This window comes from Heptranchias perlo, chromosome 2 (genome assembly GCF_035084215.1).
Source record: "Heptranchias perlo isolate sHepPer1 chromosome 2, sHepPer1.hap1, whole genome shotgun sequence".
NCBI classification, from domain to species: domain Eukaryota; kingdom Metazoa; phylum Chordata; class Chondrichthyes; order Hexanchiformes; family Hexanchidae; genus Heptranchias; species Heptranchias perlo.
Window position 1 is genome coordinate 8,439,799 of NC_090326.1, and position 14,766 is coordinate 8,454,564.

The 14,766-nt window shown below is 46.6% G+C and overlaps 1 protein-coding gene across 3 annotated transcripts in view; it reads left to right on the forward strand.

Annotated features, from left to right (window-relative positions):
* Window positions 1–14,766, forward strand: part of LOC137334924 (C-C chemokine receptor type 3-like) — a 195,570-nt gene that overhangs the window by 164,220 nt on the left and 16,584 nt on the right. For all 3 annotated transcript variants that reach the window (XM_068000026.1, XM_068000019.1, XM_068000032.1), the window contains exon 2: window positions 2,980–3,027. The gene's annotated coding sequence lies outside the window, so the exon portion shown is untranslated. The remainder of the gene's footprint in view (window positions 1–2,979; window positions 3,028–14,766) is intronic.

The following is a 14,766-nucleotide window of genomic DNA, read 5'->3' on the forward strand; positions in this document are numbered from 1 at the left end:
CTCTCAGTATCCTCCCATTTATTGTGTACTCTCTTGCCTTGTTTGCCCTCCCCAAATGCATTACCTCACACTTCTCTGGATTGAACTCCATTTGCCACTTTTCTGCCCACCTGACCAGTCCATTGATATCTTCCTGCAGTCTACAGCTTTCCTCCTCACTATTAACCACACGGCCTATCTTTGTGTCATCCGCAAATTTCTTAATCATGCCGATTAAATCCAAAGTGTTAATGTATACCACAAAAATCGAAGGACCGAGTACCGAGCCCTGCGGTACCCAACTGGAAACAGCCTTCCAGTCCCAAAAACACCCATCGACCATTACCCTTTGCTTCCTGCCACTGAGCCAATTTTGGATCCAATTTGCCACTTTCCCTTGGATCCCGTGGGCTTTTACTTTTTTGACCAGTCTGCCATGTGGGACCTTGTCAAAAGCCTTGCTAAAATCAATGTACACTACATCAATCGCATTACCCTCATTGACCCTCCTTGTCACCTCCTCGAAAAATTCAATCAAGTTAGTCAGACACGACCTCCCCTTAACAAATCCGTGCTGACTGACCTTGATTCGTCCGTGCCTTTCCAAGTGACAGTTTATCCTGTCCCTCAGAATTGATTGCAATAATTCCATCAAGTCCTTCAGTAGGAATGTGGAGGAATCTTTATAACTCCTGGGCAGACATAGCAGGAAAGTAGTGGTAGATGGAGAAGTTGGAGGAAAGCTGCCAGGTTCACCTTGGTAATGGGATGGCTCACCTGCAGTACTGTGAGTGGTTACAGTCTTCAGACTGAGTATTTGAAAGGCTCAGTCACTTTTTATGAATCACAAGTGAGAGAGCATCTTTCTAAAATGAATGACCTTTGCGTCCCTCACAAATGTAACAACAACAACAACAACAACAACAACAACACCCATTTATATAGCATCTTTAACGTAGTAAAATGTCTCAAGGCGCTTCACAGGAGCGATTATCAGACAAAATCTAGACTCTGAACCCCACATATGGAGATATTAGGACAGGTGACCAAAAGCTCGGTCAAAGGGGTAGGTTTTAAGGAGCATCTTAAAGGAGGGGAGAGAGGTAGAGAGGCGGAGAGGTTTAGGGAGGGAATTCTGGAGCTTCGGGCCCAGGCAGCTGAAGGCACGGCCGCCAATGGTGGAGTGATTAAAATTGGGGATGCACCAGAGACAAGACTTGGAGGAGCGCAGAGATCTCGGAGGGTTGTTGGGCTGGAGGAGGTTACAGAGACAGGGAGGGGTGAGGCCATGGAGGGATTTGAAAACAAGGATGGGAATTTTAAATTCGAGGTGTTCCTGGACTGGGATCGAATAAGCATCAGCCCAGATGCACCGGACTTGGGAGAATGTCACTCGTGAGACACAGGGTATGCAAGGTTTTGATGAAAGCAAATTTCTCCCAATGCTTATTGACTTTGATTTTGGTAAATGCCAGGATCCGCCTGCCAAAGTTGGTTTAGCTAGGGGGAGTTCACCTAATTTAGATAATCTTGGTGGAGATACTGGAAATCCTGGTGCAAGGGTATGAGGTAGGGGAGGGGTGCCAGGCCATCTCGGAAGCATTGCAGGAGTATGCCCATCATCCCCTTTTAGAATGATCAAAATCCTCTAAGGAATTTTTCAACTCTTCGGTAGTCCAGGCCAAACCCAAGGCTGGACCATAGGTGGGTCCCACTTAGCCATGATAGCTGTAGAATTGTCAAAACCCTACTGTTCTCTAATGTCCTTCAGGGAATGGAATCTGTAACCCCGACCTGGTCTGGCCTACTTGTGACTGCAGTCCCACACAACTTGGTTGACTCATACTGCCCTCAGGTCAACTAAGATCAGCAATAAATACTACCTTGCCAGTGATGCCCACATCCCAAGTACAAATAAAACAACACTTCAGCCGATTGGCAGCCTGGTATGTTTGCTTTCTCTTCAGCCGATGTCCCACCAGGTCAGGGACGAAGAAATGCCTAAACTACCCCTTGGCAATGCCCCTTCTTACTCCACTGGTCATGTTTATAGTAGGCAGAAACATCATGCCCAAAAATGTTAGGAAAGGCTGGGACCCGCCACATCCAGGTCCCGGCCTAATTTCCGGCCTCTTCTTTACACTCCTGTGGGAGTGTGCTGGAAGGACCATGGATTTTGGCCCCACAATAATTTAAAGACCCTGTGAAGTTTCTCTTTAAGTGTGCTTCTGCCTGTTAAAGGCCACCTGGCAGCACTGAACACTAGCAATGGGTGGGCCACAGATGAAAAGGTCGGGAACACCGTGGCAGCATTTAAATGCAATCTACGTGTTTGGGTGACCACTCCCTTTGTTAGGGGTGGGGAAGCCACCCTAAACATTCACTCCCTTCACCACCGGCGCACAGTGGCTGCAGTGTGCACCATCCACAGGATGCACTGCAGCAACTCGCCAAGGCTTTTTAGACAGCACCTCCCAAACCCGCGACCTCTACCACCTAGAAGGACAAGAGCAGCAGGTACATGGGAACAACACCACCTGCACGTTCCCCTCCAAGTCACACACCATCCCGACTTGGAAATATATCGCCGTTCCTTCATCGTCGCTGGGTCAAAATCCTGGAATTCCCTTCCCAACAGCACTGTGGGAGAACCTTCACCACACGGACTGCAGCGGGTCAAGAAGGCGGCTCACCACCACCTTCTCAAGGGCAATTAGACATGGGCAATAAATGCCAGCCTCGCCAGCGACGCCCTCATCCCATGAACGAATAAAAAAAAAGCAGGATTATGTGTTACCATACAATCTTCCTCTTTCTCTTCCAGCTGTACTGAAACAGACTGAAATTAGGTAAAATTGTGGTAAAACACAGGAATACAATCCTTCAGCTCAATGATTTATGTTCAGATTTTCGCTAGATATGTGCAGATAATTTCATCCTAATGGACATATTCCCGTCAGTTACACGGCAAATTAATATGCTTGTCTCGTTTCTCTATAGATACCCTGTTTCTCTCCATCTACTGTGAGAGGATTCCACTCTGCTTAGGTACGTAAACATTTATTTTACAACCATTGTTTGTGTTTGATTGACAAGGTGGAAAAGTTTTCTATGAATGATGGATGTTTGTATTATCAACACAGTTGGGTAAATTCTGAAACAAATGAGAATGCTGGGTTCACACAGAGCTTCAGGTGACAAGACCATGGACCAAAGAGTCTGCTACAAAAGTCAGCTCATCTAATTCACACTGCTCCCGCTTACCTGGTGATTTAAACCCCAAGCTGCCACATCCTCTATTGATGTTGCTATGTATAAGTACAGTGCCATCCGCTGCACATTCTAGGAGATGGATCTCAGTGACTGCACATAGGTTCTGATGCTCGCCAAATCCTTCTTTCCGGTCAAAGCTGAGAACCTGACTCCTCAGCCAAGAGTAACTGTCTCCGCAGCTTTTTGCTGGGAATTGGCCAAGTCCTAATAGGCCAGATAGCTCATTTCGGCCGGCGGAATCACGATGGGCCGAATGGCCTCCTTCTGTGCCATAAATTTCCTATGATTCTACGATTGATTCCTCTCCCACTCTCCACTCGTCAGCGTCCCTCCTGTGCTGTGAATCTCCCTTTGCTAATTCCTCATCCCTAATATCTTGTTCCCCCTGGGCGGAAGCCTCTGAGTTGGTGTGTGGGGAAGGAATACAGGGTTTGAAAGATGTCGGCCATAGCCAGAGGGACAGAGACCAGTCTCACCATCATCCTCCTCTTTCTTCTCCTCATCGCCTGCCTCCCTTGGCTATAAATGATCTTTCAGAAGGAAAGGAAATGAGCTAAGATTGGTCGTGCCGCATCAAGAGAGAGTGACAAGATAGAGGCAATGAGTCTCTGAACCTTTCTGGCAGCTGCGTTCATGAAAGTACTGTTGTAGGTGGAAGCAATGCATTGCACCTACTCACCTACAGCTTGGACTCGTCCACTGACCTCTCCATCACCACCAGCCAAAGCGGAGTGCCTGTTCCTCACACTCAGTCAGCTGCCTTATGTCTAGGATTCTAGAGCCTGCCTCTGCTGGGCCTTGTGTACCAGTTTTTCCTCAAATAAGATTAACAGCATTAGATAAGGCAAGCTTCAGAAGGTTATTTCCTGGGTGCCAGCAGAGAGTTAATGTTAACAGGAAGGACAGATGCTAGAAGGGCCCTGCAACATAAGAGATTGGAGTTGTAAGGGGCTGAATGCAAGGAAGGGTTGTGAGGAGAGTTCTAAACACAGGTTCCAAGTCGAAGAATTAGAGATCATTGAGGCTCAGCTTGATGTACATGATGACTTGCAATTTAATGTGAGAAGTGAGGGTGACCAGCGGAACAGGTCCCGTGGTGCCAAAATGTAAAGGGGCAGGTGATGGTTCTCTTACCTTGCCTGTCTTCACCAGGTTATTGGAACTTTTGCGGCACCGTTCTAGGGGTGACACTCTACACCACTGCCATTTACCTCCACATGGCTCCAGTTACTCATTTCACTGGCTTTCTCCTGTGTGACCCCCAGCATCCTCATTTGCTTCAGAAGGACCTTGAGGTCTGTACATAAAAATGCTGTGCTCTGCATTCAGAGCTTCTCAGTGCCAGGGGATGAGCTGAGCCTGCTGGCACATTAGATGATGAAGCTACCATGGAGTGACTGAGCTCCTGAAGGTAACAGCGCTGTGGGAGAACCTTCACCACGCGGACTGCAGCGGTTCAAGAAGGCGGCTCACCACCACCTTCTCAATGGCAATTAGGGATGGGCAATAAATGCCGGCCTCGCCAGCGACGCCCACATCCCATGAACGAATAAAAAAAAAAGATATTTTGCTACCCGTTCTGAGCAGAGCCTTGAGGAAGTACAAACATACTTTGCCAAGATCACAGTGCAGTTCCACCTGCCGACAAAAGCTGGAGCTAAAAGCTCTGGAGCTGCCCTGCCAGGAAGCTGCTGCTACTGTACAGTTTCCACAGGATTTTAAACTCTGTAGCAAAAAGTTTTTTCCTCCCAGTGTACTTCCTTCCATTTTACAGGGGAGTTGCACCTCTGGGCTGCCCACTATTGTGCAAATGAGCTGACCCTTCAAATTCCGATAGGGTTAGTGGCACACTTCACCAATGAATGAAAGTCCTTACCCACCACCATCCTGATCTTCCAAAAGACTCCGAGGAAATTCGGGAACCCATGATGTTTTTTTAAATACAGGGTTGCCAATGGTAAATGTGGTCAAGTTTAGCAGTTGGAAGATGTATATTGCAACCCCCTCTCCTTTTTCATAGTATGCCTCCAGGAAAATGACAGTCACACCCATAACATCAGTTAACACCAGTCATTGATACCTGTTTTGTTCTGATTCCACCCAAAAGCAGGTTCCGCTCTCACCAGTGATTGCAGTTCTGGTACGTCACATACTGTGTGAGGTGTTTACCATGTTTGGAAGCCACATTGTGATTCAGATGGGGTGCATTCCTGTTTCAAAATGACAGCAATAACACACCACAATTACACAAAACCGGTTTATAGAGACAGATAAATGATCATTTCAACAAAATGATCCCAACAATACATTTGAAGACTGTATTAATTAAAAATCAAGAACAATTTAAAATTGGTAATATATATTCTTTAAAATTTCTGCAAACTATTTCAATTCACATTGAAAAGATATGGTTGCAGTGACGGTAGATTCTTACATCTGGATTCCAGTGTAACATGCAATAATCCCATGGATGGTACTGCAATAGGATTGCCCAAACATTTTCTCTTCTTGGGCCACTCAATTGCTTATCACAATGCTTCTGTGCATGGATAATTAAAAAACAAAACATCAAATTCAAGGAATGCTTCAGATAGTTTTCTGTGCATTTCCTAGACAAATCCAGTAGAAGAAGTGAGAATGTGGATTATATGGGGAATGAGGTGGGTCAAATGGAGCAAGTGTCAATGGGGGAACATTTAGAGAACAACGATCATAGCATCATAAGGTTTAGATCAATTATGGAAAAGGACAAGGAACAATCTAGAGTAAAAATACTTAATTGGAGGAGGGCTAATTTCAGTGGGTTGAGAACGGATCTGGCCCGGGTAAATTGGAAGCAAAGGTTGGCAGGTAAAACTGTAAATGGACAATGGGCGGCCTTTAAAGAGGAGATGTTTTGGGTGCAGTCTGGGTACATTCCCACAAAGGGGAAAGGTAGGACAACCAAAGCCAGAGCTCCCTGGATGACAAAAGAGATAGAGAGTAAGATGAAGCAGAAAAAGGGGTGTGTGACAGATGTCAAATGTAAGGAATCTTACAACACCAGGTTATAGTCCAACAAATTTATTTTAAAATCACAAGCTTTCGGAGATTATCTCCTTCGTCAGATGAATGAATGAAAAGGTTCTCAAATCGCATATCTTATACTATGTTGGGACAGCATCACACCAATCAAAAGGTGTCGTTGTTATTCAAACAGGCCAGTCACGGAGAACAGCACGTCCCAGTACACTCGATATACATTGTGTCTATTACACAGGCAGGCAGAAAGAAACTCAAAATGGCAGAGAGAGAGAGAGAGAGAATTTTAAAAAACATATAAATTTTTTCCCCCCAAAAAAAAGGGGAAAAAAAAAGGGGGGAAAAAAAAAATTTATATGTTTTTTAAAATTCTCTCTCTCTCTCTCTCTCTCTGCCATTTTGAGTTTCTTTCTGCCTGCCTGTGTAATAGACACAATGTATATCGAGTGTACTGGGACGTGCTGTTCTCCGTGACTGGCCTGTTTGAATAACAACGACACCTTTTGATTGGTGTGATGCTGTCCCAACATAGTATAAGATATGCGATTTGAGAACCTTTTCACTCATTCATCTGACGAAGGAGATAATCTCCGAAAGCTTGTGATTTTAAAATAAATTTGTTGGACTATAACCTGGTGTTGTAAGATTCCTTACATTTGTCCACCCCAGTCCATCACCGGCATCTCCACATCATGACAGATGTCAGGTTGATAATACAAGTGAGAACCAGGCTGAACCATAGAATCATAGAAAGTTACGGCACAGAAGGAGGCCATTCGGCCCATCTTGTCGGTGCTGGCCAAGAACGAGCTATCCAGCTTAATCCCACTTTCCAGCACTTGGTCCGTAGCCCTGTAGGTTACAGCACTTCAAGTGCACATCCAAGTACTTGTTAAATGAGTTGAGGGTTTCTGCCTCTTCCACCCTTTCAGGCAGTGAGTTCCAGACCCCCACCACCACCCTCTGGGTGAAAAAAATTCTCCTCAGCTCCCCTCTAATCCTTCTACCAATTACTTTAAATCTATGCCCCCTGGTCACTGACCCCTCTGTAAGGGAAATAGGTCCTCCCTATCCACTCTATCTGGTCCAGTCATAATTTTAGATACCTCAATTAAATCTCCCCTCAGCCTCCTTTGTTCCAAAGAAAACAACCCCAGCCTATCCAATCTTTTCCCATAGCTAAAATTCTCCAGCCCTAGCAACATCCTCGTAAATCTCCTCTGTACCCTCTCTAGTGCAATCACATCTTTCCTGTAATGTGGTGACCAGAACTGTACCCAGTACTCAAGTTGTGGCCTAACCAATGTTTTATACAGTTCTAGCATAACCTCCCTGCTCTTATATTCTATGCCTCGGCTAATAAAGGAAAGTATCCCATATGCCTTTTTAACCACCTTACCTACATTCGGGGATCTGTGGACATGCACTCCAAGGTCTCTTTGTTCCACTACACCTCTCAGTATCCTCCCATTTATTGTGTACTCCCTTGCCTTGTTTGCCCTCCCCAAATGCATTACCTCACACTTCTATAGATTGAATTCTATTTGCCACTTTTCTGCCCACCTGACCAGTCCATCGATATCTTCCTGCAGTCTACAGCTTTCTTCCTCACTATCAACCACACGGCCAATTTTTTTATCATCTGCAAACTTCTTGATCAAACCCCCCATATTCAAGTCCAAATCATTAATATATACCACAGAAAGCAAGGGACCTAATACTGAGCCTTGCGGAATCACACTGGAAACAGCCTTCCAGTCACACAAACACCCGTCAACCATTACCCTTTGCTTCCTGCCTCTGAGCCAATTTTGGATCCAACGAGCAACTTTCCCTTGGATCCCATGGGCTTTTACTTTTTTGACCAGTCTGCCATGTGGGACCTTGTGAAAAGCCTTGCTAAAATCCATGTACACTACATCAAACGCGTTATCGTCATCGACCCTCCTTGTTACATCCTCAAAACATTCAATCAATATAGAGAGTTCAGAGGGGAAGTGAAAAAGGAAATAAGAGAGGCAAAGAGAAATTTTGAGAATAGACTGGCAATTAACATAAAAGGGAATCCAAAAGTCTTCTACAGGCATGTAAACAGTAAACGGGTAGTAGGAGGAGAGGGTGGGGTCGATTAGGGACCAAAAAGGAGATCTACACATTGAGGCAGAGGGGATGGCCGAGTTATTAAATGAATACTTTGCATCTGTCTTTACCAAGGATGAAGATGCTGCCAGAGTCACAGTAAAAGAGGAGGTAGTTGAGATACTGGATGGGCTAAAAATTGATAAAGAGGTAGTTGAAAGGCTGGCTGTACTTAAAGTAAATAAGTCACCCGGTCCGGATGGGATGCATCCTAGGTTGCTGAGGGAAGTAAGGGTGGAAATTGCAGAGGTACTGGTCATAATCTTCCAATCGTCCTTAGATACAGGGGTGGTGCTAAAGGACTGGAGAATTGCAAATGTTACACCCTTGTACACCCTAGTTCCCAGCAACTACAGGTCAGTCAGTTTAACCTCAATGGTGGGGAAACTATGAGAAACGATATTCTGGGACAGAATTAACAGTCACTTGGACGAGTATGGATTGATTAGGGAAAGCCAGCACGGATTTGTTGAAGGCAAATCGTGTTTAACTAACTTGATTGAGTTTTGTGATCAGGTAACAGAGAGGGTTGTTGAGGGCAATGCAGTTGATGTGGTGTATATGGACTTCCAAAAGGCGTTTGATAAAGTGCCGCATAATAGATTTGTCAGCAAAGTTGAAGCCCATGGAATACAAGGGGTAGTGGCAGCAAGGATACGAGATTGGCTAGGAGGCAGGAACGGTTGTTTTTCGGACTGGAGGGAGGTGTACAGTGGTGTTCCCCAGGGGTCAGTGCTGGGACCACTGCTTTTTTTGAGACATATTAATGACTTGGACTTGGGTGTACAGGGTACAATTTCAAAATTTGCAGATGACACAAAACTTGGAAGTGTAGTAAATAGTGAGGAGGATAGTGATAGACTTCAAGAGGATATAGACAGGCTGGTGAAACGGGTGGACACGTGGCAGATGAAATTTAATGCAGAGAAGTGCGAAGTGATACATTTTGGTAGGAAGAACGAGGAGAGGCAATATAAATAAAAGGGTACAATTCTAAAGGGGGTGCAGGAACAGAGAGACCTGGGAGTATATTTGCACAGGTCATTGAAGGTGGCAGGGTAGGTGGAGAAAGCAGTTAAAAAAGCACACGGGATCCTGGGCTTTATAAATAGAGGCATAGAGTACAAAAGCAAGGAGGTTATGATGAACCTTTATAAAACACTGGTTCGGCCACAACTGGAGTATTGTGTCCAGTTCTGGGCACTGCAATTTAGGAAGGATGTGAAGGCCTCAGAGAGGGTGCAGAAAAGATTTACTAGAATGGTTCCAGGGATAAGGGACTTCAATTACATGGATAGACTAGAGAAGCTGGGATTGATCTCCATAGAGCAGAGAAGATTGAGAGGAGATTTGATAGAGGTATTCAAAATCATGAAGGGTCTAGACAAGAGTAGATAGAGAGAAACTGTTCCCATTGGCGGAAGGGTCAAGAACCAGAGGACACAGATTTAAGATGATTGGCAAAAGAACCAAAGGTGACATGAGGAAAAACTTTTTTACACAGCACGTGGGTTATGATCTGGAATGCGCTGCCCGAGGGGGTGGTGGAGGCAGATTCAATAATAGCTTTCAAAAGGGGATTGTAAAACTATTTGAAAGTAACAAATTGCAGGGCTACGGGGAAAGGGCGGGGGAGTGGGACTAGCTGGATTGCTCTTGCAGAGAGCCGGCACGGACTCGATGATTCTATGATTTTATGGTATGTTAAATGGCAAGATGTTTGAGGTATCAAAACAAGAACAAGATCTGAAGTACCACCTGTTGTTGGGTGGATTTGGGATTTAAAATGGGTTTTTAAAGGTTATTGCCTCAAAAATACTGCTCGAAAACATTGCACCAGTTGCTCCCAAAAAATGATCAGTTCTCTTTCAGTTCACCACATGTAACTGGGTTAAGGCTGTGTGGCTGACGCCTCTGACCCATTTCTCCCAACCTCCACTCAAGACCTGTCTCAAATAATCACTGCCACTATATAAGTGGTGGTAGGAGCTGCAGGTAGGTCGTCCTGAAGTAAAAACCACATTGAGGAGGCCATTTTGTGTGCCACGATTGAAAGTTGGCATTGACTTGCCTGCATATCAATCTTTTTAGCACTTTGGAGGTACAGTCAGGACTTGCACTGTTGCTTTTACTCATCTCTGCTCAAAGTCTTGCTTTACACTGAGGACATGGACTTCCCAATGTGACTACCTCTACTTTTATGCTGTGAAGAGGAAAAGGACATGGAAGAGGCTAGATTGAAGTCTTTTAGAGTGAAGAATTGCAGGAGCCATCTCTTCCCGATATGGATATGCCCACCTACCATGATCTACAGACCTTGGACTTTTCTGACCATCAGTGCTGCGCTCCCACCCACGCCCGGTGCGACTGAGGAGATACGCCACCTGCTGGCTGAAGACTAGTAGCCCATTTCCACCTGAGAACAGCAATGTATTGAGCAGTGTTGAAATTCTTTGTCACATTAGCCAGGCAGCTGCTCTTCACTGCATCAAAAAGGACAATTCATATCCTCTCCAATGGAACCAGAGAAACAAGGAGAGAGAGAGAACACGCTAACTAGTTGTACAAACTTGCAGGGTTCCCACAGACACAGGGAGCAATTGATGGAATGCATGTGCCACTCAAAACCCCATATGACAACATCCTCAATTTTATGAATAGGAAACACTTTAATTCTATTAATGTTCAGCTAGCGTGCAATACCGATCACCTTATTGCTGACATCAGATCTCCAAGAAGCTGACATCAGGTGGCAATCCATGCCAGCCCTCATGACTCAGAGTCATATATTCAGATGGTTGATTGGTAATCAGGGATCTCCTCTACAGTCATGGCTCATGACTCTGATAAGGCTTCTGTAGAAATAGGGGGAAGAACATATGTATTGAGGCCCCCATGCCAGTACAAGAAGTGTCATAGAGCAGACTTTAGGGAGTCTCAAGTCCCGTTTTAGGTGTCTACATAAATCTGGTGGAGCCCTTCAATGCAATCCCCCCACCCCCACCCCCACCACACCCTCATAAGGTCCCTTACTGTCAAAGGCTTCTTCTTTGTAAGACAGAAGTCTACATTTCCCTTGCCGTGTCACCGCCCGGGAGGTAATGTGGTGAAACGGATCACACGCTCATTGTAGAACCTGTCGATTTTCATCCCATTGATTTGAAGTCGGGTGGGTTCTAGAGCAGGCAGGTAATCCACGCCACCAGATCACTACCCAGGCGGCAAAGGGGAAAATTAGCCCTGCTGTGTTTACTTAACAGAACAACATTCATCGACCTGTCCAACAATCCCAATTACCCTAACCACAACAATTTCCCAACACTGTGTCTACTTTTTTTTTTTTGCCAGCTAACATACCTGCTTGGGCTCCTATACTAGTGCTATGAGGTGCTCCCTGAATGGGATAAGGTTTACTGGTGGGTGGCTGGGATGGCTCCTCTGGAGTCTTGCGGTCAAGCTTGTCTCAGGGAAGCGGTTGTCCCAGAGGGGCCAGCTTTTGCCGGCCTTTCTCTCGCAGTGGCACGGGACCAACACTGAAGCTCCCTCACGCGTGGGCACTTAAGGGGGCCTTGAGGCTTATTGCCATTCTCCTGAGACACAATGACATCTGTGCCCGCTCCTGACAGCCCAGCGGTGCTAGGCATAGGTTTAGAGGAGCTGCTAGTCCGTGCCAGTGCAGATCAAATATTCCCAACTAGGGCTTGGAAACCCGAACAAATTGTCCTGTTCAAACATCTATGGCAGAACTGTTAGCTGCCATTCTTGATGCCATCAAGTTCCTTACAAGCTGTTCCTGGTATCTTGATGCCACAGAAATCTCCCGGGCCGTCACAATCTCTAGAATTTTCTACAGGTCATTGGAAACTTCCTTCAGTATGTTGCAGATCCAGGAAGTGGACTCCTCCCACTTGGCCATCATCTTAACCATATGTAGGGAAACTCTCTCCATTGCCTCCCCTATGAGATTGCTGCTTCCTGATCAAGGCTCTTTTGAAGACATTTGGGTCCTTAGCTCTTCAACTGATGGCGGTCATTTCTCCATCTTCTGTGCCAGCTGTGGCTCAGTTGGTAGCACTCTCACCTCTCACCAAGTCAGAAGGTTGTGGGTTCAAGTCCAACTCCAGCGACTTAAGCACAAAATCTAGGCTGACACTCCAGTGTGGTACTGAGGGAGTACTGAATTGTTGGAGGTGCTGTCTTTCGGATGAGATGTTAAATCGAGGCCCCGTCTGCCCTCTCAGGTGGACGTAAAAGATCCCATGGCACTATTTTGAAGAAAAGCACAGAAGTTCTCCCCAGTGTCCTGGCCAATATTTATCTCTCAACCAACATCACTAAAAAACAGATTATCTGGTCATTATCACATTGCTGTTTGTGGGATCTTGCTGTGTGCAAATTGGTTGCTACGTTTCCTACATTACAACAGTGACTACACTTCAAAAGTACTTCATTGGCTGTAAAGCACTTTGGGATGTCCTGAGGTCGTGAAAGGCGCTGTATAAATGCAAGGCATTCTTTCCTGTCTTTTCTGTGATGCAATGGCATGTTCCCTCTCTTCCACTCCCACTTTTTTTCTATTCGTTCATGGGATGTGGGCGTCGCTGGCGAGGCCGGCATTTATTGCCCATCCCTAATTGCCCTTGAGAAGGTGGTGGTGAGCCGCCTTCTTGAACCGCTGCAGTCTGTGTGGTGAAGATTCTCCCACAGTGCTGTTAGGAAGGGAGTTCCAGGATTTTGACCCAGCGATGATGAAGGAACGGCGATATATTTCCAAGTCAGGATGGTGTGTGACTTGGAGGGGAACGTGCAGGTGGTGTTGTTCCCATGTACCTGCTGCTCTTGTCCTTCCAGGTGGTAGAGGTCGCGGGTTTGGGAGGTGCTGTCGAAGAAGCCTTGGCGAGTTGCTGCAGTGCATCCTGTGGATGGTACACACTGCAGCCACAGTGCGCTGGTGGTGAAGGGAGTGAATGTTTAGGGTGGTGGATGGGGTGCCAATCACGTGGGCTGCTTTGCCCTGGATGCTGTCGAGCTTCTTGAGTGTTGTTGGAGCTGCACTCATCCAGGCAAGTGGAGAGTATTCCATCACACTCCTGACTTGTGCCTTGTAGATGGTGGAAAGGCTTTGGGGAGTCGGGAGTCAGGAGGTGAGTCACTCGCCGCAGAATACCCAGCCTCTGACCTGCTCTTGTAGCCACAGTATTTATGTGACTGGTCCAGTTAAGTTTCTCGTCAATGGTGACCCCCAGGATGTTGATGGTGGGGGATTCGGCGATGGTAATGCCGTTGAATGTCAAGGGGAGGTGGTTAGACTCTGTCTTGTGGGAAGCGAGAAGGAGGATTAGGTATGCAGGGACCCTCATCATCAATCCCTCCAGCACCGCCAGAGGACAAGGCCTCAGCAATGGCCCTTCCAATGATGGCCAGCACTGTCTCCTCCATGGAGGTGACGATGTGTAGGCGTGCCTGATCTCCTCCAGGTCTTTCCTGCTGCCTGTTGTTATGCGCCACCTTCTCCTGCAAGAAAGAGGGAAGTGTGTCAGTGAGTGTCCTGCAAGATATTTGGGTGATGTGGCTGTCATGGTTGAATAGCTGCCAGTGTGTGCGACCTATGAGTTGTGCGTGTGGGGCTTGCAAGAGTAATAATGTGTGAGGGTGAGATGCAGCATCTGATTTGAAGAGTTGCGTACTGATGGAAAGAGTTTGTTGGTAGTTGGGTGATGGGGGGGTGTAGTGCATGGAACAGTGGATGAGGCTAGTGGTGCAGTTGGTGGGAGGTGTCACTTGACAGCTGACCTCACTCACCTTGACCGCTCGTGTCAAATCATTCAACTTCTTCCTGCACTGCACCCATGTGAGTGGTACAATGCTCCTGGCACCATTGCCTCCCACTGCCTCTTCAGCATGTGTCTGGCAGGCCTCCTGCCCCCCTGCGGGTACAGGATGCCCCTCCATGAGTCCACTTCTTGCGCCAAGGCCTCTAGTGCGTGGTGGGAGAATCTTGGTGCACGCTCTCTCGCGGGCTCAGCCATTCCTCGGTATATTCCAGCTCAATTGCAGCTCACCCTGCAGCCGCAGTGCACCTCCCCTTTAAGAGGTGCAGGCTGCCTTTGGTAGTGCTGGCCATTCCCGATACCTGGGCCCCCTGCTGTGCCGTGCAGGCAATGAACAGGGCAGATAGCGTTGGCTGCACGCAGCAATCGTAGAAATCATCAGGCAGCACGAATGTTACGAGCTGCCTGCATCACAACGATCGCAGCGCCTGTTTTCAGGGGTTGACCCCCTATATAAATGCAAGTTCTTTCTTTATCAGCAGTACAGACAAGTATTTGTCTGGTGACTGCTGCACTCTGCAGG